This window comes from Symsagittifera roscoffensis, chromosome 4 (genome assembly GCF_963678635.1).
Source record: "Symsagittifera roscoffensis chromosome 4, txSymRosc1.1, whole genome shotgun sequence".
Taxonomy (NCBI): domain Eukaryota; kingdom Metazoa; phylum Xenacoelomorpha; order Acoela; family Convolutidae; genus Symsagittifera; species Symsagittifera roscoffensis.
Window position 1 is genome coordinate 8,080,606 of NC_087065.1, and position 25,932 is coordinate 8,106,537.

General features: G+C 35.7%; 3 protein-coding genes across 4 annotated transcripts in view; 1 reads left to right on the forward strand and 2 right to left on the reverse strand.

The window, feature by feature from the left end:
- Window positions 1-25,932, forward strand: part of LOC134844719 (stress-70 protein, mitochondrial-like) — a 531,301-nt gene that overhangs the window by 370,002 nt on the left and 135,367 nt on the right.
- Window positions 1-25,932, reverse strand: part of LOC134843663 (zinc finger FYVE domain-containing protein 9-like) — a 412,805-nt gene that overhangs the window by 254,754 nt on the left and 132,119 nt on the right. The window lies entirely within an intron of this gene.
- Window positions 1-25,932, reverse strand: part of LOC134843686 (solute carrier family 45 member 4-like) — a 62,013-nt gene that overhangs the window by 21,570 nt on the left and 14,511 nt on the right. The gene's annotated exons all lie outside the window — the stretch shown is intronic.

The window sequence follows — 25,932 nt, forward strand, 5'->3', positions numbered from 1 at the left end:
CGTCTATACGTGATTTCAATGGAGTGATTGTTTTTCTTTCTATATTATGTCCTAAGAATTTAACTTTCAGATTTTCGTTCTGAAGTATTTGGTGATATTGTTCTAAAACATTGAACATTTCCTCTTTTGTCTGTGATTGCTTAAAAACATCGTCTAAATAGGTGATTGCATTTTTCTTGAGTATTAGTGGTCGAAAAATTTTGCTCATAAAAGCTGAAAATGCTGCTGGTCCTATGGATATTCCATAGAATAAGCGGTTGAATTCGTATTGTTGGTTTCCAATAACAAATTGTGTTAAGCGTCGTGATTGTTCATCTAATGGCATTTGATTATATGCACTATTCATATCGGCGGTGGTAAAGTATTTTCCGTTTATTTTTGTTAAAATAACTTGTATTGGTTCAATGGGCCAATTACACTTTGATTCATCTATTAGTGAGTTGAGGTATCTAGCATCGAGAACAATTTTTAATGATTCTCCTTTGGCTAGAATGATAACAGGGTTGATAAATGTGTTGCCTTTTGGTTGTTCCTCTTTGTTTACTGGTGATATAATGTTGTATTGTTCTAAAATGTCGAGTAATCTGTTCACTTTATCGTGTAAGTGAATTGGTACTTTACTTGCTCTTTGTTTTTTGAAAACTGCGTCTGGTTTTAATGGGAGATGTAGCAATGAGCTGATTTTGCCAACATCAAATTTGGATGTTGCATAGACTGATGAATATTTAATTAGCTGTTTTGCTAGTTTTTCAAATTCGTCTTGTGTTATTTGTGAATGTTGGAAATTAAACATTGTTAAAAATTTCTGTTGACTCTCTGTGTAGTTACTTATGTTGAATGTAGGTTTGAAATATGGGGTTTTTGTGAAATAAACCGTATTTCTGTTTTCGTTACTTATTATACTATTTATAGATAATTCTTCATTAAGAATTGTGGATTGGCAAATATCTAGTAATTGGAGTATATTATTTACACGATATGCTTTTTCGTGTATTGGTGATATTGTAGCGTTGGTTTCGCAATAGCCTAAAAGTCCTAAAGGTAATGTTACTTGGTAAGGTGTATTGTTGTATACATGTAAGGAAATAATATCTGAATTCGAGTTTTTCAAATATTTTATTGATGAGATTGTGATTTTGAAAAATTTATGAATAGGTTTGAATTCAAAATCTGACATATAAAATTTTTGTTTGTTTTGTTTTTTATCATATTGGTGAACTTGCTTTATTGAAAAATTGTATATGTTTCCTGATAGTGGTTTCAAGTGTGTCTTTTGTTTTTGTATATTTATCTTTGATTAATATTTTACTATTCAAGATGTTGATTGTTGGTTTATATTTAGAGATAAATGGTATTCCAATGATATTGTGTTTAATATCAGTGATATGGAATATTTGTTTAAATGGTTTGGTTAAAATTTTGTTTTGCTCCATTGTTCTTGTGGGGAGAAGAAACAATTGAATTTTTCCGTAGTTTATTAATGTTGATCCTTGTGCTGTTGCTAGTTTGCTGGAGGTTTCAAGAGGTGTTAGCTTTGGGTGTAAGGTTTTTATTTCATTCCATGTGGGAATGTTTATTATATTTGATTCTGCTCCTGAATCAATTAAAAAATCAATTTCAAGATCTGGTGGTTGAAATTCTTTGCTTCTTGGACTTTCTAAAAGAAATGGTATTGTCCAAATTTTTTCTTTGGGTTGTTCTTTTTGTATGTTTTGATAGATGTGATTTGTATTCAAGCATTTTGTTTTTTCGTTCTCATTGGGTTGATTTGTAGTGTTAATTTCATTAGTTTTTTGTGTCGTCGGTGTGGAATGGACGGGTTCAATATGATAATTGTGAAGGAGTTCTGATTGATTCTCATATATGTCTGATGAAAAAGGTTGTTCATATATAACAGGTTCATAGTCATTTTCGACTTTTATCATATTGATGGAGAGAGTGTTTTCTGCATCGCTTTCTGAATCTGATGATCCACAGTTTATTTGATTGAGTTGTAACGTATCAGTTACTGTGTCATCAATACCTGGAGGGTCTGATGTTGTTTCTGGATTAGATTGTACTTGATTAATATGTCTTTGATGTTTAGGTGTACTACTTCTGTGGCGATTATTAGAATTATTATAGTTATTATTATTCCGGTGTGGTGATTGGGAATAATTTCTATACCGATTATTATAACTTGAATGTCGATTTTGTGAATTATTTCGCGATCTGTTTTGGTAATTATTGTTTGGTCTGTTATAGTTTGATCTATTATATGAGTTATTCCTTGATTGATTGTTCGGGTAATTCTGGTTTCGGTTGTTTGAATAACTTCTATTCCGATTATTGGAGTAGTTTCTATTCCTATTGTATGATGAATTTCGTGATTGATTGTTTGGGTAGTAATTATTTCTTGATTGGGAATTAGATCTAGAAACAAATCGGTGTGTATTTGAATTTGATCTGGAATAGTTTTTTCGACTATTTGGTCTATTGTAGTGATTTTGTGATGAATTTTGCGTGTTTCTTCGTTTTGGTGATCTTCCTCTATAACTTGAGTTATATGGTGATTGATTTCTTGTATAATTTGTATTGTTCGGGAGTGGTTTTCCTGAACTGTTGTTGCTGTAGACTGTTTTGTTCGGTAGATTTTGATCTTTTTTCATGTATTGGTAGAATGATTTATTTGGTTCTTTATATTTTCGAGGTTTATTTTGATTGTCTTGCTGTTTTTGTCTACATTCAGAAATACTATGTCCGTATCGTCGGCAATAATTACACCATTTTTTGAAAGATGGTTTGCCTTTAAAGTTTGGGTGTTTTTCGTAAATATTGAGTATTTCAGTGATTTTTTCAACGAGGTCTGTATCTGATTCCTGTATATTGTTTATATTTGTGGAAGCTGTTTCAATTCTGTTAACGTATTGTAATTTCAGATTTTCCGTTTCTTCGAGTTTCATTGTGATTTCTGCTTGTTCTAGTTTCTCTACTAGTTTTCGAAAATCTAAATCGGGTTCTCGAATTGACGAAGGATGGGATGCTCTCTTTTTTATTGCTATTTTCCTTAATTGTGGTGTTAAGGTCATCATTAAGATTTCTGTCATCTTTGTGTTTTTATAGTCATGTGTATTTAATGAATATGCTTTTCGAACTAGTGTTTCGATTCGTACTGCTAATTGCTTGATGGTTTCGTTTGGTAATCTGCGAATTTCATTACATAAAACTCTTTGTTGTTGTTTGTTTCTTTCGGAGTCAAACATTTTTGAAAATTCTTGTGTAAACCTTTTCCAATTTGATTTTATTTCTATAGGCAATACTGAAAACCATTTTTGGGCTGCGCCATCTAGAGTTGTTTGTATTAACGCTGTGCGTCGATGTATCCAGTTTTGATGTAGTGGCGTATTAATTGGTTCAGGTCCTATATTTAAAATCAAATTTGCTGTGACTGCATTTAAATAGTCTTCTACAGAATATTCAGGGTCTGTTCCTGTGAATACCATTAAAGGTTTATTTGATGTTATTGATGATCCACCCATAAGGTATGGATTCATCGTCATTTGTAATGATTCTGCTGCATTTGGCATTTGAGAAAAATTTGAAAGTTGATTTCTTGTTATTTCGTGTTGTTGAAGATAATATGGGAGTGGTATTTCATTTTGCATTTGTGCTGGTTGGTACGAGTTTGCAATCATTGGGTTTTGTTGCTGAATTGGTTGAAAAGATTGTGTATTAATTGGGTTTTGTTGTTGAATTGGTTGTTGGTTTTGTGTATCTATTGGTTGTGGAGAAAAAATTCTATTATATGTATGTGGTTTCTGTATTCCTTGTCCACGATATTCTTGATTATAGGGTGTAAATATATCTGGTTGTAAGAAATCATCATCTGAGGATAAGTAATCCATTTGATAAGAGGTTTGTTTTTTATTTTTATTTTGTTGAAAAAATGGATAGTTTTCACTACGATCCTGTGGAGGATGTAAATTTGTTTGGAAATTTACTGAATTAGGTGGTGCCATTGGGTTATCCCAGTTTCGAGATCTTGTATAATTACTAAAATTTTTTCGTGGTTGATAATTTGTTTTTGATGGATGTGTGTAATTATAATTATGGTCTGCAAAGTTGTTTCTAGTGAACGTTTTGCGTGTTTTTGGCGGTATTGTCATGGGTCTGTATGTTTGGTAATCCATGTGTGAATATTTTGGGGCAACCGAAGGTTTAACGGTTGATTGTAATGTTACCTGTGTTTGTGAAGGATTTGTATTTCTTGGTGTTGTTTGGACGTATTGGTGAAATACTTTGTTGTGTAGTTGTTGTGTGTACGATTTCTTCATTTATGAAGTGTGATGGTGTCTGGATATCTTGTTGAGTAAGATTCCTAGTTCCATTGAAGTTTTCATTGTGTATGACTGTAGAGTTTAAACTATTATTTTGCATATCGGGTAAAAATGTATTATAGTTTAATGGTGTTGCATCAATGGTTAATGGTATTACTCGTACATAATCTCTTACATAAGATATCGTTTGACTTGAGATTGATTGTGGGAAGTTTATGGATGCGGGATGAGACCATTCGGGGTCCCAAACATAGTCTGATTGTTCTGTGATGGCAGTATCATCGTTTGAGTTTTGGGGTCTAAAATTTTTTCTTGCTTGTGAAATTAAATCAATATTATGTGTGAAATAATCTATTATGAACCATGCCAAGATTTTTTGTAAGTCGTGTTTTGTATGTTGTGAAACTTCATCTTTCGTGAAATTTTCTTTAATTATATTTAGAAAACTAGAGAGTAGTGTGATTTCATGTCGTACTCTTATTGTTTAGATGTTTCTGTCGGTGAGACATTTGGTATCTGGATTTCGTTTTCTAATATCGAGATATAACTATATATTATCGCAAAAACTTCATTGGTGAATATGGAGTTTGCTCTTTGTGAGTTATGATATTGGATGCTTTTTATATATTCTGAGAATACTTTTGAGAATTCTAAATCAAGGTCGTCTGTTTGAATTATATATTTACTGTGATTCTGGTTTGGTGAGCTGAATTCTATGGAGTAGATTCCGTATTGTTGTGTTAGGTTACATATATCTTTTAGATAGTGATCGATAATTTGTCTTTTGATTTTTACATCTGGGAACTCTGTTTTACATGGACTGATTCCGGGTTCAAACAAATCTAAGAGTAAATTTTTGCAGAATATATGCTGTCCTCTATCAGTGGTTGCATCTACGATAAAGGGAAAAATATCATCATCATCTGGACTTTCTTCACCTGGGGTGTGCGTTGAGCTCATTTTTTCGTTCGATGACTGTTAATATGTAATTATCAATGTGTCTAATTGGTTGATTCCAATTGTATAAATGTACTGGTTTGTGTTTATACTGCTTTTTTATTCTTCTTTTTCCTCTTTTTGATGAATTTGAAGTTGTTTCTGAGTCAGAGAAATATAATTGATCGTGAATTGGGCAATTTTTATCTATTGATTCTTTTAGTTTATAAAGTTCGTCTAAACTGTTGGTTTCTGATTCTGAAAATGCGTTTCGATTTTTTGAAAATCTTTTTCGTGTTATTTGTCTTTGTTTAGTTATTATTTTTCTCTTTAATGTTTGTCGTTTTGTTCTAATGTATCCAACTGTTTGTGTATGAGGTGTGATTACAAGGTCGTATTTTTTATTATCTATTTCACAATTGTGTAAAACGATTGTTTGTTTATTTCCTAGGTTTTCAAATGACATAAGGTTTAGGATGACGGATGCAAAAGGTTGTTAAATGATTTCTATTTGCTTAAACTGTTAGTCCTTACGATTTTTTTGTTAGCCTAACCTGGGTCTATTTGTTCAGGGTTGGGGAGAAAAGTATATCGATTCCGAAGAATGATTTTATACTTTCTCGTGGATAGTATAAGCTAAGGTGTTAACTTACTTAATCTTACTTAAGGGTAGTGATTGTGTTCAGGGTTGGAGAATAGTAAATCGATCCACAAGGTTCAGGTATAATTAGAACGCGAGTAGTTCGTTAGATACTATTTTAAACTTACTAAGTTTAAGATTTATCCTGGGTCTGGTAAGAGGGGGGATCAAGTGAAGGATGAATAACCGAAGTTCTTCACTGTTTATCCTAATTTGAATGATTAGATTTGTTCAAAAATTTCTATTAGTCCTGGGTTTTTAGAAAGGGTTGGATAGTGAATCGACGTTTGAGGTCGTTAGACACTAGTTAAGTGGGTGGGGGAGAACAAAGTTGTTCTTTTTGATCCAAGGATAGGCCTTGATGATCAAGTTTTAAATTTAATTAAATAGAAAATGATTTAAGATCCAAGGATAAGCCTTGATGATCTGATTTTAAAATTAAGTGAATTTAAGTTTAAAATGTTTTAAATTTGTGTAAAGAATAGATTTAGTATTTTTATGATATTAGTGAGCTTATGAATGCTGTTATGTTTAGGCGATGAAGCTGGAACAACAGGATGATTTATAATTACTAACAGTTTATTGTCATGCTACTAATTTTTATTTTGATTTTTCAATAAATATTTTTCAAACATGTTTTGTATATTACTGCAGAATTTAGGAAAACGATCTGAGATCTTTTTATCAATCGTTATTGTATATTAATAATTTTGTTTAGCGCCTGAAATGATTTTGAAGATTGACTTCAAAATTTTATGTTTGCAAATGAAAATCTAAATTCATTGCTATTAGTATTCTAAATACAAAAGTTTGTTCTGGCTTTTGCCGAACTATCATATAACTATATGGTAAGTTTCTGCTTTGTCGTATGTCGTCTCTGGTTCGAGGTCTTCTTCCAATTCCGGGTAGTTCTGTTATCGTTCGGAATATTGGCTCTGATCTATTGAGTCGTAGAGACATTTCGATTAAATTATTGTCGTATAGCATTTTGTAAATGTTTTGTCTAAATTCTAATCTATTATTGGTTAATTCTAAGCTATTAAGGTCTTGTTCGAGACTTATGGTCGCACCAGATGAGTTAGGACCGATGGGTATAACTCATAGAGTAATTTCGGATAGGGTACACCGTCTGCTCGTCACGCTATCTTATTTTCGGCCGGATAGGTTCGTGCAACTTCTTAGTCTAATACCGATCCTAATCTTACTCTTATACTGTCTAGTCTCAGGTTGTTTAACTAGTCTCTGCTAGGCTCAATAGATCTAGGGTATACTGGTTTATTGCGGCTGCTGAAGTACTCGGGAGAGTTCAACTAATTTCTAAGTTAAATTCAAATCTCTCTGGTGCTGAAATTACAAGTAATTTCAGCACTTACAAATAAGTGGATTGTTAGTTAGATGGATCATGATTGGTTAATATTAAATACTTTACATTGGTAAAATATCTAATTTATCCAATCATAAAATGTAGTTTAGATCAGGTTCCAAGAGGCTCCTGTTGAAAATCAAACTACGCAAGCTAGTGGTTCAAAATCAGAGAAGCGATTCTGAAATTTTTGCTAACAGAAAAGGTGATATCACACTAGGCAGATAGCGTTTACATCAAGAACATCAATATCTTGTTTGCTGTTCTTTTGGTCCTTGTTTCCGGAAGAAAAAACAACCTAACCTGAGTTGCACTGAAGGCAATTGTAGGTGTAACTCTACATATGTCTGCCAGACAGTTCAATATTTTGCCACAACAAATGAGGACCAAAGCCAGGATGATGCACCAAGTGGAAAACATCTGAGGAATTGTGGTATCGATGAGATTAGTGCGTAAATGAGATAGTAGAAAACATACATAATGGTGCACTTACACCATAATGGCGCTTTTACGCACTAAAGCTATTAAAACATTTGGAAAACAATTACAAACAAGAAAAACACAAAAAAAATCCAAAAAAAAATAAATTTTTTCATTATTTTGGCGGAAATATTTTTTGAGTTTTGAAGTCAAAAACTCATTTTTTTGAGTTTGAAGTCAAAAACTCCAAAAGTTAATTCAACTTAAACTAAACAAAATGTAAGCTTAAATTAAATTAGTAAAGGGCCTCAATTCAACAAAAAAAAGCATGCTCGCTCGTTGTACTCGCTCAAACTAGAAAAAAAGGTTAAAATTTTCAGCCAGTTTTCCTCTAAACTGGAAAAAATAGTGTAAATATATCGTCCTTTGAATCAAGAATGAAAATGCCATAAAATGATTTATCATTCGAATCATTTTGAAGAATTTTTTTGATTTTGTGGTACCTAGTTTTGAAAACAAAAATAAACGAAAAAAAACCTGAATACAAAGCTCCTCCACAATTTTCAAATGGTTGGAACAAAAAACTCAACGTGTATGTTATGAACCTTCAAATCTATCTTAGTCTATCTTAGTCGGCCTTCAAGTTTGCTCGGAGGAAAGCGAGTCTATGTTCGTGTTAGTCAAAAATTTGTCATGTTTCGAATCCTACGTTGGAAGAAACTCGTTTCAGCTAGAAATTAATTTGAGAGCATCTATTTTTTCAAGGATTCGAGCCGTCCCCGGGTAATTTTTACAGAAATGATGAGAACGGTTGGGAGGATCATATTGGCTGGGATTTCGTTTAACAGTTTTCTTCCAATCGAAACGTGAAATTTAGAAAAAAAAGAACATAAACAGCTTTGCGGCCTTTTCAATGAAACACAAACGAGTCATTGCAAGGTAGCGGACATGAAAAGAAGTAAAAATCACTATGACAATTAAACAATTTGAAAAACTGAAAAACAAACAAGATAAGCAAAAGATGTTCACATTTATTTCACATGATGTTCATTTCGAGAAAATCATTTCAAAACAAATTCAACCATTTTAATAATATTATCAAAATTGTTTGCCGAAGAATAACTAAGCCAAAAACATTGTGCAAAACCAGCTTGATTTAATTTTAAGTGGTAGTTATCAAAAATATTTGAGCAAATAAGACGAAATGAAGAAGTTGAAAAGAAAAATGATGCTTTGAAGTAAACAGATGATTCAATGTTTTGAAAATTATTTCGAAGCGAATGATTTTCTCGAAGAACAAATTTTTCCCCACATATCTAGAAAAATATAAGTCCGACAAAACTTTGAAGCGTAGACTTTATGAGCCGAAGGCGTTTGCTTTACTCCTAGACCCAATGAGAAGAGCTTGGGATATTTTGAGGTTTCATTATGGAGCAAAGTCAAATTCTTCTTTTAATAATTTTGTCGCAAAATTATTTTCAGAAAAAAAATCTAATTCCTTATCATAAGTATACCGCCTCTTGAAAATGAAAGCACTTCTGTCAATGTCAATTTTTACAATTTTTTATTAGTTTGATCATCGAGTCTGGTGTTATTCCTCGGATTCATAAAACATTTTGTGAAACCAATTTGGTTCAATTTCACTAAATGTTTGCTGATTTGGTGATGTTTTTAGGTATATCTATGCTCATTAGTACAGTGGAAAAAAAATACCCCAAGAAACAATAATAGAAAGCAAAAAAATTTTTGCCAGAAGGAAGGAACTCAAAATGTCCGTACTAATATTTAACCAATTTTATGGAAATATGGCTTTTAAATTTTGTGAAGGAAAAATTTTTCTCTCGTGAAGGAAAAATTTTTTCTGAAAATTCGTCATTATTGTTATTGTAAGTTATTTAAACTCAAATTTTGCGGAGAACAAAAGTTTTTTTTCTGAGTTCTCCCCAATCACTAAAAAGACACCCACCAATTTTACCAAGTTGTTGAAGGAACGGGCCAAAAAAGCGTTTTAGGGACTTTTTTGAAATCTTTGACCAAAAATTTGTGTTTTTTGGCGCGCGCTCCCCCTTCAAAATTAATGTAGTTTGGCGCAAAAGTTTGAGAGCAGTGAGCCAAACATGGATATCTCAAAATAGTACAAAGGGGGGTCGAATTTTCCCATTTTAAACAATTTTGTGTGTTGACCGAACGCCTTGATTAGGGCTCAAAATGCTAATCAAGTGCATTCAAAAATAATAATTTTGACGATGTCGAGAAAAATTCTTGAAAAACGGATAGCTAGTAAGCTAGACAGAGTTCAGCGAACACGATTATCACGGTTAAAACGATTATCACGATTATCACGATTATCTCGATTATCACGATTATCTCACTGAATCAAAAAAAATTTTACACCAAATTTTCTTGCAAATAAGCATTAGACAGTGCCATTATAAATTTTGCGAACAGGAACAAACATCAGAAAGATTGAAAAACATGAAAAAGTTTCGATCATGATTATTTTTATTGTTTTGTTCTATATTTTTCAAACTTTTTCTAAAAAAAACAAATGAATGACTATTTTTGATCAATTATTTATTTCTGATTTGCTATTTACCTAAAATTTTGCCAGAAATGAATTAGCAAAGTTTGACCTTACTGTTCCGACTCCGCGTTTTTATATAATTGATGCCGAGAATCAAATCATGGACTAAATATAGATGACAAGAGTAGTTTTTGGAGCGGGATCTCGTCCCGGCAACAGGCCCTAACCGTTTTGGACTTGAAAAAAATAATCGACCAATGTGAGACCATTTATTCAAAAAACATTTAATATTTGCTAATTTGTCATAAAAATTTTAAAATTTTGCGCGTTTCTTTATTATCAAAAATTTCGCAATAAAAAAAACAAAATTCAATTTCATATCAATAAAACACTTGATAAAATCCTTGTCTAGTTTGATTTTGTCTGATTACTCGGCCGGTTTGTTTACGAGATACTGCTGTTCATCCGGTGACACGTTTTGCCCGAAACTGTACGCCTCTTGCTCTCCGTCCCACATTGCCTGCCAGTCCTGTGTTCCGTACCGCGGTTCGCTCAGGTATCCAGCTATTATGTAATTACACGCCGAGATCACATCCCAAACCGGAAGTCCCGAGGAGTCCCGAATCGCATTGGCATAAGCAGGGAGCTCAGTGCACTCCAGGAGAATGGCACGGACGTTTGGATAATCTTTCAAGGACTGATTGACGAGTTCTATGATTCCTGGTTGTACTTCGTTGACATCGACTTTGCCACCCTCAGCTACGGCTTCGAATCCTGGAACATTCTCGCACCCGACGATGCGGATTCCGGCATCAGAGAAAACGATTCCGTATTGTTTCTCGTAAATAGGCTCCATGGCTTCTAAAGCAGGTCCATTAGCGGTCATTATCATGACCTCGTCAACAGGTCCTAAAGTTCCTTGGATTGATTTTAACTGAAGAAGTGAACTCATTACGATTCCCACAGGCTGGTCTTTCAGTGCAGCCTTGGCAATGTTCTGGTAGCGAACCATGAATCCGCAGTCTCCAGTTATGGCGTTGACGTTTTTCTCATCGATCAGCCAATTAACAGATTCTGTGAATCGATTCTGGACATCTTCAGGCATTGCGCCCTCTTGAACCATATCGAAAGTGAGTCCTGGCACCACTTTGTAAAAGACAGAGTATCCGAAGGTATCCGGACAGTCGATGTCTCCACAGTCTGGAGGGTAGTTGTAGTCCAGTCTGATCACGCCGAGCCGTGGTGCCGGTTTGAAACTCATGATGATGAATTTTCCAAGAAATGATTCAGATCGAGAAATGAACAGCGCTTCGAAGATTGGTTTTATTAAACTAATAATATTCTTATGACTGTTTGCTCCAAGACAATAATTGAGATAATATTTGACAACATCTGTAATTCAAACTTTAAGGTCGACATCATAATGACCTATCAAAGATATATTTCTGAATTAATTGTCTTAAGCTGGACAAATTAGTTGACTTCCCGAAAAAATAATTGATTCATAAATCATCTCAATCTCAAAAACATGTTTCTAACATTCATATTGGCATTTTTTCACTTTTAATAAATTTCACTTAACTCATTGGAAGAAAGTGACGGACAATTGTGCTCTTTTTTCCTCTTCAGACAAACTTTGATTTTTAACAAGCATTCTTGATGGATATTTTACTTTAACATTTGAAAGATATTATTTTCATGAGCTCAAATACAGTAGTTCATTTCTGATTATAACCTTATGAGTTTTTGTAACCTTATAAGTGCTTGAAGAGTGCCAATTTGGCCATTATAGAATAATTAGCAAGCAATATATATATTGCGATTTTAATGTGTGACCTACAATATCATCCGGCTCGTTAACCATTCCATATAAAATTGCGCCCAGCTGTTTGTGAGGTGAAGAATTTCAGAAAAAATCAGAAAAATTGAAAAAAAAAATCGTTTTTTTTTCATTCAACATAATCAAATACTAATTAGTGATGTTAAAGGGTAGATTTGCCCTAATTCGAGCAGTCTAACCTTTTACTCAAACCAACTTTGAAAATTTATTGATAGTTCGGACAAAAGTTTGTAAGCCATCTGAAGATATCAAAGCATGGAGCTCAAACGTATAAAGTTAATTCGGTGTCCCACTCTTTAACCATACGATATATAACCCCCTCTGTTTACACCCCCTATATTATAACCCCGTAACATGATAACCCCACAACAATTTAACCCCCTTTTAATGACGATAATTTGTTTCAAATTAAGTCCTTTTTATAAGTACAGGAGTAGTCCAATTAAGCTTACTAATTGAGGCCTGAAAAGCTAGTCCTAATTCACTTGATGCCTCTAGCATCTCAAAAATAATTGCATTTCGATTAGTTAGAGAAATAATCCCTCACTCACGCGTTTAAAACAGAGATAACCTACATGGTGCTAATTGAAGGCAACAAAAGACGTTTGTGAGTTTTATAAAAAATCATACTTCCTATTTCTTTAACCATTGTTATACCACTCAGATCAGACATAATGTTTGAAGCGTCTTTCCATTTTACTTTATCTTCAAAAGACAAACAAATGCTAGTGGTATCAGGCCACGAGTATTAATTTAAACGCAAAAACAAGACAACAACAAATTGGAACTGCTCAAAGTACCAAACCCATAAATGCTGCGCAACAACAATTACGGATGGAGAAAACTTTATTGAAACGAGGGGTCAACATAATCGCGATATTTCCACGGGCAAACCTGATGCTCGACTAGTTTTGAAAAACATCAAGGATCTAAGCGATAGTATCACCCCAACCGTCGCAGTCGCAACCGCCATTCAGCCAATTACAGACAACATTGCCACTCAACTAGCCCTAGAATCCAAAGAAAATTTAGTTTGCACCGCACAACGAGCGCGCAAGCAACGAGAAGAAGTCTTACCAGTCTCCCCAGCAACCAGAAATTTCAAAATACCCGAATTTTTCAAATATTTGACAGTGGCAAAATGATCACGAAAGGATTTTTTTATTTGGCAACCCTGATAAGAAGACCTACCAGTCTCCCCAGCAACCAAAAGTTTCGAAATACCCGAGCTTTTCAAAAATTTGACAGTCGGCAAAATGATCACGAAAGGATTTTTTTATTTGGCAACCCTGAATTGCTACGTGTGCTTGAAACATACATTTTTTAGTTGGCTAATGGAACTTTTGAATTCACCCCAAAAATGTTTTATCAACTTTACTCCATACAAGTTAGTCTTTCAGGAATAGCCCCTGCTTTCATATATGCGTTCCTGCCAAATAAAACAGAAAAAACTTACCACCGTTTCTTAGAAGCCCTAAAAAAACTAGCCCTTGATAGTAGACCTGAAAAATGTTTACTGGATTTTGAGCAGGCCGCTATTCAAGCTTTTCAGAAAAATTTTTCCGAGACCAAGCTGTCTTGATGTTTCTTCCATCTTTCACAAAATTTTATGAGGAAAATCGCGCAGCACGGATTGAAAAAGGATTACGACACAAACCACGAGTTCGCTTTAGCACTCAAATGTTACCCGCACTGGCTTTCGAAAAAGAAGAAGAAAAAGGAATTTCATACGATAAAATACTGGAGGACATTCAAATAGTTTGCGATCACACCATAAAAGAGTCGGAAAAAACAGCAAAAGTTGACGAGCTTTGCCTTTATTTTGGCAAAATAATGAATACATACAAGGTGTTGATTTTTCTTTTCCCTCCGCCCAACCCTCTATGGTGAACCCATTGGTTGTACCCTTGATATACCCGTTATCATATTTACCCGAAATTCAACTTTTTGGGAAAATTGGAAAATATTTTGCGCCGCCAGGGATTCGATCCTTTGATATCTAGATTTTGAGACTAACGCTTTAACCACTATACCATGAGGCCTGTGGTTATCATCCGAATTATTGTTCCAAGTTTGGCTCTTTGATCTTTAATTACGCCCAAGAAATTCAAATGGTTTTGGACTGTTTTTATGGGACTGTTTTTGGAACCTTTTTTTGATGTTTCGGACTCTTTTGTATGGGACTGTTTTGTGTATGCACCAATTTGATTCATGTCGGTGGGATTCGTTTTCAAGTTCATATCAAAGTCTAGACTATCGGCAAAGTCATTTCTGTTCAAATCTAAAACGCATTTAGCAGCGTGCATGTTAACTCATTTTGGTTCGCAAAATTTTTCGCAATTAAAGCTTTGATGTTTACCGACGATATGGTTCCGAATCCTTTTCAAGTAACTTTCACTTTGATTCTAACAATTGGTTTTAAAAAGGGGTTAAATTGTAGTGGGGTTATCTGATTTCGGGGTTATATGAGAGGGGGTTAAGAAAAAGGGGGTTACAAAACACGGGGTGATAAGCTTGGGAACCAGTTAATTCATCTATGATCAGTGAATTAACTCATTATTCCAATTTTCTTTTAATCCCTTTTTTGTGAAGTTGCGGGGATTTGAAACTTCTAAATAAGCCATTTTGTAGTAAAAAGCATGCAAAAAAATCCAATTTTCTACTAACGCGTGGCAAATGAGGCTAAATAATCTGTCTCAAAATTCTTCTGTAATTCAAATTAGGCAAACAAATTATTGCCAATGATGTGCCAATAGATGCAAATGTATCACTCTATACTTTCTTTTGCTTTTCAATTTCAAAAACTACATTAGAAAATCTCTTTTTTATTTCAAAAGTCTCATCAAAATCACTTTAGGTAAATCTATGAATAAGACTGCTCGTAACAGAGCCAAGCCCTGAGTGTTCCGACTGTCTTTTCAGGTCTATGAAACAATAAAGCAGTTTTTTTTTAATAATCTCCCAACACGCCATATAAAGTACAAAGTGACAGATTTCGCTCCTATTAACAGAGAAATTATGACAAATCGCCTGTTTCAGCCATTTTGGACGATTTCTACGAGGGATTAAATCTCCGCTTACGTGTTAATAGTGCGAAATATAACGCGCGTTAATTATCCCAAATTTGGCAAAATGGCAATCTTTAAACCCCCATAAAATTACACAAAAAAATCACAGGCAAAATATTGTTTCAACTTTGGGCACAGGACATCAACACTTTTCGGTTGATTAAAAAAAATCCGTCAAAATTCTTAATTAAAAAGTAGGAACTTTTCTGAAGAAAAAAAGCAACCTGTACACAAATATTCCGTTATTGTCGTTACGAAAGTCGGAATAATAACATTCACATCAAGCGCCTTAGACAAACTCAAATTTGAACATTTCGTAGAAAAAGTGTAGTTTTTGTGAGCTCAGAAAAAAATATTTCACCTGTAATCATTTTTTGTAAGGTAATGGAAGTTTGAAGATTACCAAGGCTTTTTAGAACAATTAAGCTCGATACACTTCGTGCTTTTAAGGCGTACGCTGAAATATAGAACTTGCAATTTCAACTGTGGCATGATGTTTGGTGCATTTAAATTTTATATATGCATAGAAAAATCTTAAATAAAAAAAATACTTTGTACATTACTTAGCGTGCAAGGTGATATTTTTTAAGAAAAAAAGCAAAAAAAACTGACTAATTTTTTTTTTGTGTTCTTTTTTTTTAAATAATTATCCATTTTTTAACAAAAGGCACTGCATCGACTTTAAAGGCCAGTAAAAACAATCAGAGCTTTGTCCTGATAGACTCGTTTATGTTTCGTCATTTTTTTTGAAAAAAAACTTTCATTTCAATTTCCTAGGCTAGAATGTTTAGTTAACTGTTGATTTTTGAAAAATAAAATTAAAAAAGGAAATTATTTCGGTTGCTTTTCAAAAACTGCGAAGTGAACAGTGATTAGAAAAGTTTGAGGTAATAATCAAAGTCTTAAAATTCTCTCATTTTATTGCACGTTATTGTCTTTTTCCACAAAAAAAAGCTGAACTGACTTATATAGTAAGAGCAAATTTATAAAAAAAATGGAAATTAATTTACTCTATATAAGCCTAATCATTAGAAGTTAATTTGCTCGACCCAGTTTGCTAGACGCATAATTGCGAATTAATGTGGTGCACGACCCCTAAATTGCAAAGTTTTGATCTCGAAGCACGACAAGCTGGATTAGTGTAACTCCAAAAATCAGCTTTCCGCATCATTTTCCTATAAAATATTTGGCCCAGTAAAAATCTTCAATCAAGGAATGCAATAAGAAAATTTTGCAGCTGAAATGAACAAAATTAACGCCGAGTGCAGAAAACTTTGTCAGTCTGAGCTCGAACTCTTCTTCGTCTAACATCCACTTCGAGCTGACAAATATTAATAATTTTAAATACGTGCATGATTTGAGATTATTGTTTATTGTATGAATGTAATTAAATTTTTAATAAGCAATGAAAACCTTTGCAAAATCAAAAAAAATATATTTTGTACTTTACTTTGCGTGTAGGGTGATAACTTTTCTGTTTAAAGTTTTCCTTTTTTGAACTGTTCATCCATTTTTTTTTAAATGAGCCCTATATTGACCTTAAAATACAGTCAGAACAATCAGAGTTTTGCCCTTATACGAGCAGTCAGGTTCAAGTTTTGTCATTTATTTAGAAAAAAAACTTTTAATTCCAATTCCATGGCTAGAATGTTTAAACATGTTTTTTAGAACAAAATTAGAAAAAACTGCTTTGGTTGCTTTTCAAAAACTGCAAATGAGACTTTGAAACTGAGATATCGTATTGTATTTTTTTTGTACCGTGTTTTTAGTATGTTCCTTATTTCAAAACCATATGAAACATAAAAAATTTTAAAAAAATAAAATTGTTCGCTTCTTTAGCGAACTGTAGAAATTTCAATTGTCTATGGATAAAAAGGTTTGGAAAGAACAATTTTGGAGAAAACTTGATCAAAATATAATTTTGATTCGACTCAAGTCATCAATCATTTTTCATTTCCTATCCACAGAAAAGTGTTTACCAATATTTGTTTTAAGCTTTTCACTTTTCTAATTTTCAATCATTGAAAAGGAGAAAAGCAAAAAAAATATCTTGGTGCAAGTTAAAAATGAAACAACAGCAAGTGAGTTTTTTTTAAAATTTTTGTGGGGCCATCAGTGAAAACTGTGCATCCGAGAAACAGTTTTGGATGATGTTGATTCAATTTTCGAGCTGAGACGATGGAGTAAAAGTTGTAATTTTGTTCAGAGTTTCATCATTTGCCGTTGAACTAATATGGAATTCTAAATTGACATCCATAGACGGTTGCATATTAATTGCTATGGCCCGGACTATATTCAGTCAATTAAAATACTTCTACAATATTCTCCTCAATTGACAGACACTTTTAAGACTGAAATGATGCTGTGAATGTTTATGGGAGCAGTCTTTGTCTCAAAATTTTTAGTCTTCAAATTCTTTTTACTCTTCAAATTGACGAGTTTTATCCTTTTATTCCAAAACTCTTTTCACTCCAAACTCTTTTTACTAGCGGGTTTTTTGTATTCAGTCAGTCATTTTTCGATTTTGAACTGTTTTGCGTTCCAAATTGAATTGAGGTCCGCCATTTTGTCTTATTAAAACAATACGAGACGCTAAATACATTTTTAGTATTTTTCATATAAGGGGACGAAATTGGTGTGAAGGTATCAATTGAACAAACATGAGATTTTTTTTCGATTATTTCAGCAATTATTTAATCAAAAATTTTTAAAATTGGCTTCAAAGTGCTTCGCCCTGATATTAGAATCTGCAACTCGCTAATTAGAATCTGCAACTCTTCTTTTTCAAGCAAGAAAATGAACGAAAATTAATTTTCTTTGTGCCGTTTTCTCTAAAACTAATAAAAAATCACGGTTGAAAATTACGTATAAGATGGATGGAAATTTTTTGAAAGGCCTAGCTGAAGTCCTTAGTTTTCCAACGAAAACTTTAGTTCTAAACCTTCAAACTGTTTTTGCAATTTTTAAGGGGAATTTTTGTCAGTAAGTACATTCTCTGTCGTCCTAAACGTGAAATGGCCAAAACGTGAAAAAAAATCGTTCATTTTTTTGCTTGAAAACTAAAAGTTGCAACTTCTATATCCCGTGACTGTACGAGCAGTCTCGTTGAGCTTTGAAAAAGGCATTGTTGACTATTTTGGAATAATTAAAGGAGACAACATTTCCAGATTACTGTTAACGCCAGATTTCGTAGGCAGCTCAGATTTTCAGATTTCTGTTAACGCCAGATTTTGTAGGCAGCTCAGAAGTTATTCTATTTTTTAATTGAGGCAAAATAATTGTACCAAATAATGCACTAATAGACGCGAAAACAATCGTTTGGAACTTGAATTTGCTTGTAATAAACACATTTTCAAAATTTTTGTTTCTATTTGAAAGTTGTGTATGTTTTTTTTCCAACTGCCTCACCTTGCTATTTTTTGCATCACGCAAAGATGTGATAAGCATAATTTGTTTGTTGGATATACAAAACGTGTTTTTCTTTAAACGCTTAGTTACTCATCCGACCACGTCACTGAAAAAGATCGGAAGAAACTACGGATGAGCTACCATTTGCTCAATTTTATCTATCTCAACAAAAGCGTGCTATCATAATAAAGCCCTATTGCTCATGATTTGGAGTCCAGAAAAATTGGTCTGAATTATTCCGTTTCTCAGATTAATTTGCATTTTAAGTATTTCAAATTGCAAAACAAATTTCAATTGAACCCACTCGCAACGTTTAGAGAAAAAACCAAGAAAAAATACAAAATTAACTCAAAATTCAAATAAAAAATTATTGTATTTTTTCAATTTTTCAATAACATTTTAAAAAATTGTTTAATTTAAGTTGCTTCGGTCGAAATATCCTCGCTCAACAGCTGGCTGTCCTTTATCTAATAAGCTTGAAAGTTTGTTCCTTATTACCATAATGGGAAAGGAGGGATGTTGCAGCGCAAATATAAACGCAAATGTGCGAGAGTATAAATGCATAAAATTGAACCAAAATGTAAATGCATATAGGGACAGTAGCCAAGCGTAAACATGGTGCGTCCCGGCGGGTTCGGCGCCGGTTCGAATCCTGCCTAGGTCATTTCCTTTCTAGCACTCAAATATGCCCCGAACTTGATGGGATGCTCCGTAACCAGGTTCAATCCCTCGAAACCTATTTTAACCGTCTTTTTGCTCTAATTTGGTTCAGCCTTGATTAAGGCTGACCTTTAAAAAGAGCAATTTGTCCCAAGGACAAATACTGGCCATTGTTGCAGCTTGCTTTGAGTTATGCAGTTTTTTGTGGCCGATCTTACCGATGATGAAATACGTTTTGAAAACTGTAAAATTATGGATTTCCAGTGTTAGTTTTGCCGAGAAAACGCTCTGTAATTCAACTGTTTGAAAGTCAATATTTTTACGATTCGGTTTGTGGAGATTTACGCGCACATTTTGGCGCCCCAAAAGGGACAGTTATTTTATTAACAAGTGACTGACAAAGATACTTGTAATAATACAACTCCTACTCCGTCTCTTCAGAGAGAAGACATAGCCTGTCAGACGGTTGAATGGATACTACCCGAATTTCTCACCCATCCACGCCGAGTTCCTCAAAGCTAAGTCTCTCGAGTTATTCTTGCAGTAATCAAACATTCCCTTGTCTAACGGTCTAATTGACTACGATTTGGACGAAGAGATACTTAGTAAAAACGTAGCCTCAACTCTGGAGGCGATTCGAGAGGAATCTGATCAGCTGACTAGTAGCCAAAAGGACTCAGAAAAGATATATAAACAGAACAGTGGAGCCAGAGATGATTAAGATGAGGGGAACTTAAACAGATATTCTGACTGTCGGCTGTCGAGTGCAACTGAGACGCTTTGTGTGAGTAGGAGTCAACTGCAGACGTTTTGTGGAAGTTAGAGAAGGTATCGCTGCACAATTTCTCTGCGACTGACCGAAGGTCTGACAACCCGAAACCGGTGACCACTCAATCTCCAAAACCGTCAAAAACTGTAAGACTCGTCTAGTTTTCATAAACTTTCTTTGCAATAAAATTACATACGATGTCTTATTTTGTATCCCAACTCAAAGCAAGCTACAAGTGGTAATTCTCCCGATACCACAAATTTTGGGTAATTGTGAACGGATTGAAAATCCAGAAAATCAGATCATAGATAAGAGGTACTAGACTAGTTTTTTGGATTGGTTTACGACTCGAACCTGCTGACCAAAATTTTCCGAAAAATTTTGGGAAAAAAATAAAAAATTGCCGAAAATTCCTCAAAACGTCCCCATAATTCTGCGAAACTGTGCTGTAACATGACACCAACCTTATAGTAAGTGGTCTGGTAACAAAATATCAGGCAAAATAAGTTGAGTTTTTTCATCCTCAGGTTTTTTCCGCGTGTGTTGTTGGAACTTAACCAATTTGCCTGATCCCCCACCCACATTGGTGAAACTGAAAGCCAGTACGCTTCAAGTAAATCTAAGCCGTTTCAGCCCGTCCGATTATTGACTTCGTTGCGCGACACTAATGTTAAGTGGTCAGGTACGGTGATATTAAGTGAGTTAAGTTGAATTCTTTCATCCTCAGGTTTACTCCGTGAGCGTTGTTGTAGTTCAACCGACCTACTTAATTTCCCCAGCCCATTGGTTCAAGTAAATCTAAGTCGTTTCAGCCCGTCCGATTATTGACTTCGTTGCGCGACACTAATGTTAAGTGGTCAGGTACGGTGATATTAAGTGAGTTAAGTTGAATTCTTTCATCCTCAGGTTTACTCCGGGTGCGTTGTTGGAGTTCAACCGACCTACTTAATTTCCCCAACCCATTGGTACTTTAGCGTAACATAGCCGTCGCATAGGTCTCTTGAGTGTATGGTGTTCATTCTAGGAGCTAGTTCTCTAGACCACGCGCTCCGTATACTATCCGCGCCGTCTCAAAAGCGCGTGAAAGAGACTTGTTTCACAAAGCCCGGTTTAAGCTTTAACTTTAACGCCAGGTAAAAATTTGTGGATTTACTTGAGTGAAAATACAGTATTTTCTGAGAGTCGTTTATTTCTGAAATTATTAAGCATGGAAGTTAAGTTTCAGAAAAAAATTAAGAAGTTGTTTGAGAAACGTAGCAATCTCGAAAACGAACTTTATAAATGCCACGAAATAATTTTAGAATACATAGAGAGTCAGAGTCGTTGATCAAAAACTAATACTTATATTGAAAAGTGTAGGAAATATGTAGAACAAGTGGTCGAGATAAAAACTGAGTTGATTGATATGGCTGCAAAAAGTGCCAATCCCGACGAATTGATACCGGCACAGGATATGTGGCTTCATAAGTTGACTCAAAGCAACGATAAAGTTCTGCAGGAAGCTATCACATATAAAACAAGTTTTGAGGCAGTAACAGAGCCGGACAAAATTGTTAGCAGCTCAAAAGTTTCTCATCATTCTGAAAAAAAGGAAAAACCCCAGTCGCATAAAACAGATACCCGCTCTAAGTTGTCGCATCGAAGCAGCCGACATCAGCAATCGGGTTCTCAAAAATCTAGTTATACCGCCGCTCCGTCGAAAACACTTTCTGAGAAAAAGCGCGATTTAATGATTTTAAAGAAACAACAAGAGGAACTTGAGAGGCAGGCAAAGGTATCATTAAGACTGAAAGAACAACAAAGCCGTTTAGAGTTGGAAGAATTGGCTGAAGAACACAGGAAAAAACTGGCAGAAATTGAGTTGAAAGGGGTTGAGTTAGAAGATGAGTTGTCGGAAATCAGCGAGAATGCTGAGGAAAGTGGTTTAACTCGAATCTCTCCACAACTAACAATAGACGAAAAGGATCGTACGCGTCACTGGGTCGAATCTGTCGACCACAATCAGCCTGATGCTGGTGTAGTTCCCAATCAAGAGCAGCACGTTCGTTGAACAGCTGAGGCAACCTATCCTGCATTAACAAATTACTTGGTCTCACCAAGTTTTACAGGAGTGAAAAATGGCCAGGCAGCTTCTAGTGATCCGGGATTGCATTACAGTAACCACATTCACGGAAAACATCATAATTTGTCAAATTTGGTACGATCGCAGGTTTCCGTTAACAATCAAGTAGGGTTACAACAGGTCATTCAACCTGTTTCTAATAATTTGCCTCAGCAAACTCTTTTGTCCACTCATCCGGTGCTAGGCAATCCAAACACAGGGACAGTAGTCCCGGTAACTTCTGAAAATTATTTTGCTCCGACAACATCTGCAGATGTTCCTTCTGGTGTAGCACCGTTCGTTCCTGCGTCAACAGCAGTTAATCATGTTTCTTTAAGTCATCACACTACAGGGTCAGTAGTAGCTGGCTACCAAGCACCTGCAGTCCCATCACAACAACATATGGGTGTTCCCGTTAGTAGTTATAACTTTTCAAGTGACCACTATAATCCTTATAAAAATTTGTGGAGACCAGCTGTTGCTGCCACTTTATTGTCAGTTCAACAACACTACATTCCTTCGACAACTGTTTTTTCCGCAGTAACTCCGATTGTTCCTCCGAATAATTTTATTTTTATACAAGTGGAGGGACTGTGTTCTTTGCACAGCCTGAAAATTCTTCACATGCTAATCAACCGTTCGTTCCTGATTGTCACGGTAACTTTTCGAGTTACACAGAGCCAACTCCCGGAAATTCACCTGGTGCAGACGTCGAGAAAAACGCTACGCAGCGAGCGAAACATGTAGCCGAACAAAAACTTTGCTTTGCGTGTTTACAGAGCAATCACAGTTTTCGTAATTGTAGCAAGGCCAGAAAGTGCCCCAAGCCAGATTGTGAAAGCACGCACAACGTGCTCTTACATGGAGCTGAGAAAATTTTTCCTCCTAAGGATACTAAAAGTTCCCCGGCGTCAGGTAACGCAAACTCTAAACATGTATCGACTAACGCTGCCGTCGGCGATATTCATAGCCAGGAGTCAACTAAAGGCCTCCTGCCAGTTGCATCACTCGCCGTCTCTTCGGATGCGACAATTACTAATGCCCTAGCTCTTTGCGATAGTGCTTCCACGCACTCATGGGTATCCGCCGATCTCGTAAAACGCCTCCATTTTGTTGGCACTCCCGTTAACCTCACCATAAATGGATTCAATTCCACGAGCTTGATGAAAACTCATCAAGTAAGTTTTCAAGTTTCCGCCGAAACGAATAATAGTGATTTTTCTTTTTCTTTTCGAGCTTATGTTAAGGATCATATTCGCATTGGATCGGATAGCATAAGTATTCCTGAATTACAGGAAAAATACCCGCAGTTGGCTCCGATAAAACCTATACATTATAAGTATGAGGAAGTCGAAATAATTATTGGACAGGATTTCTACCATGCCATAAGACCCGTTGTACCTTCTGGGGGAGGACTCTATTTCACCGTGCGCCGTACGCCTTCCAATAGGTTGGGTTTTAAGTGGTCCGTTACCGCCGTCCTTTAAATCGAACTCGTCTTGCTTTAAGTGTGTTGTCGAAGACATGTCTCTTGCGGACCAAATTAAAACTTGGTACGAGTTGGAGTCATATGGAGCCTTCAAGCAGGTAGATGCCCGTTCCGCCGCCGACAAACGCGCTTTGTCCGTTTTGAAAAATGACACCTTTCACGATGGTGAGAGGTACATTGTACCAATGCTTTGGAACGATAAAGAAAGTACTTTACCGAATAACTATTTTTCCTCCTTAGCTCAATTAAAATCTTTGGAAAAGAGGTTAGATAAGGATCCGTCGCTCCGTGAAAAATACGCCGAAACAATTAGAGAAGATATACAAAAAGGATATGTCATAACCGTTAAGGCACACGATCCCAAATCACGAGCCGATCGTGAGTGGTATCTCCCGCATCACCCGGTGTTGAACCCGAATAAACCCGATAAGGTGCGCCGAGTCCTCAATGGGGCATCGAAGTGTCATGGCGCTTCCTTGAACAAATCTCTGTTGGTTGGCCCGGATCTCCTTCAAAACCTCATTTTTGTACTGTTAAGATTCCGTCAGCATAAATACGCCGTTTCAGCTGACATTGAAGGGATGTTTTTACAGGTTGGAGTACGTGAAGAAGATCAACCTTCTCTTCGTTTTTTGTGGCGGGAGGACCCCACATCAAGTGTGGTAGTTCACCAATATACGCGTCACATTTTTGGTGCTCGTGACTCGCCGAATTGTGCGAATTTTGCTTTTCAGAAGACTGCATCGGATAATCAAGCTGAGTACCCCGAAGCTGCTTTGGCTGTTGTCCAGAAATTTTATTTGGATGATTATCTGGATTCTTTTCAAAACAGGGATGACGCCTTGAAATTAGGTAGGGATTTAATCTCGTTGCTTAAACGAGGTGGGATCAAGTGGAAACTCAATCCACCCAGCGCACCGCACCATGGTGGCTCCTGGGAGCGATTAGTTCGGAGTGTCAAGCGCGTTTTGTATGACATCCTAGGCAACAGGAGAGTAACTGAGGAGGTTCTAGGAACCACGCTGTGCCTTGTTGAGCAATCATTTAACGCTAGACCGATAACAGCCGTTAGTTCCGATCCGCTAGATCTAGAGGCGTTGACCCCAAATCATTTTATCCTTGGTCAACACGCAGCGAGTTTTCCGTCGCTAAGTTTCGAAGAAAACTTCGACCATAAGAAGCGGTTCGCCAGAGCGCAATCATACGCTAACGCAATATGGACACGGTGGATGCGGGAATACGTTCCTTCCCTCAATAGGAGGGCAAAGTGGCACAACCAGTCAGATGTTAAGTTGAAAGCCGGCGACTTGGCTTGGGTCATAGAGCCTGACACTCCACGTGGACATTATCCACTCGCACATATTCTAAGACTGCACTATGGCAAGGACGGATGCGCGAGATCCGCCGACATAAAAACCGTTATTCGCTCCCGTTCTTCCTTGTTTAGGGGTGGAGGATGTTGCAGCGCAAATATAAACGCAAATGTGCGAGAGTATAAATGCATTTAGGAACAGTAGCCAAGCGTATACATGGTGCGTCCCGGCGGGTTCGGCGCCGGTTCGAATCCTGCCTAGGTCATTTCCTTTCTAGCACTCAAATATGCCCCGAACTTGATGGGATGCTCCGTAACCAGGTTCGATCCACCCAAAACCTATTTTAACCGTCTTTTTGCTCTAATTTGGTTCAGCCTTGATTAAGGCTGGCCTTTAAAAAGAGCAATTTGTCTCAAGGACAAATACTGGCCATTTTTGCAGCTTGCTTTGAGTTATGCAGTTTTTTGTGGCCGATCTTACCGATGATGAAATACGTTTTGAAAACTTTAAAATTATAGATTTCCAGTGTTAGTTTTGCCGAGAAAACGCTCTGTAATTCAACTGTTTGAAAGTCAATATTTTTACGATTCGGTTTGTGGAGATTTACGCGCACAAGGGAGGGCATTTTTGACAAGATTGCAACTTCTGCTGAAGGCGCATCAAACGCTAGAGAAAAAAAATGCCGCTATAATTTAACTATGCCACTATTTTTGTAATCTAGTCACCGAAAAGTAAGCCAAAAAGAATGCCACTATTTCTAAAAACTCACTATTTGTAATTATGGCGCATGGTTCATGCTTACATGAGATTTAAATGTATCAGTTTTTGACTGTTCATTAAACACGTCACGAATTGGGTCTAATATCATGCCCTCGAGGTTATTGCTCCAAAAGCGTTGGGGAAGTATGAATATAGAATATGCTCCGCTTTTTGCCCCGCTATATGCTCCGCATTTCTCTACCGAGTTAGTGTAGCATAAAATAACATTACAGCTACAAAAGTTCAATTAACATTAACATTCCGTTCTCTCGAGAAAATATATTACAAAATGTTTTCCATGATTACCAGAAAAATTTTTCAGGATT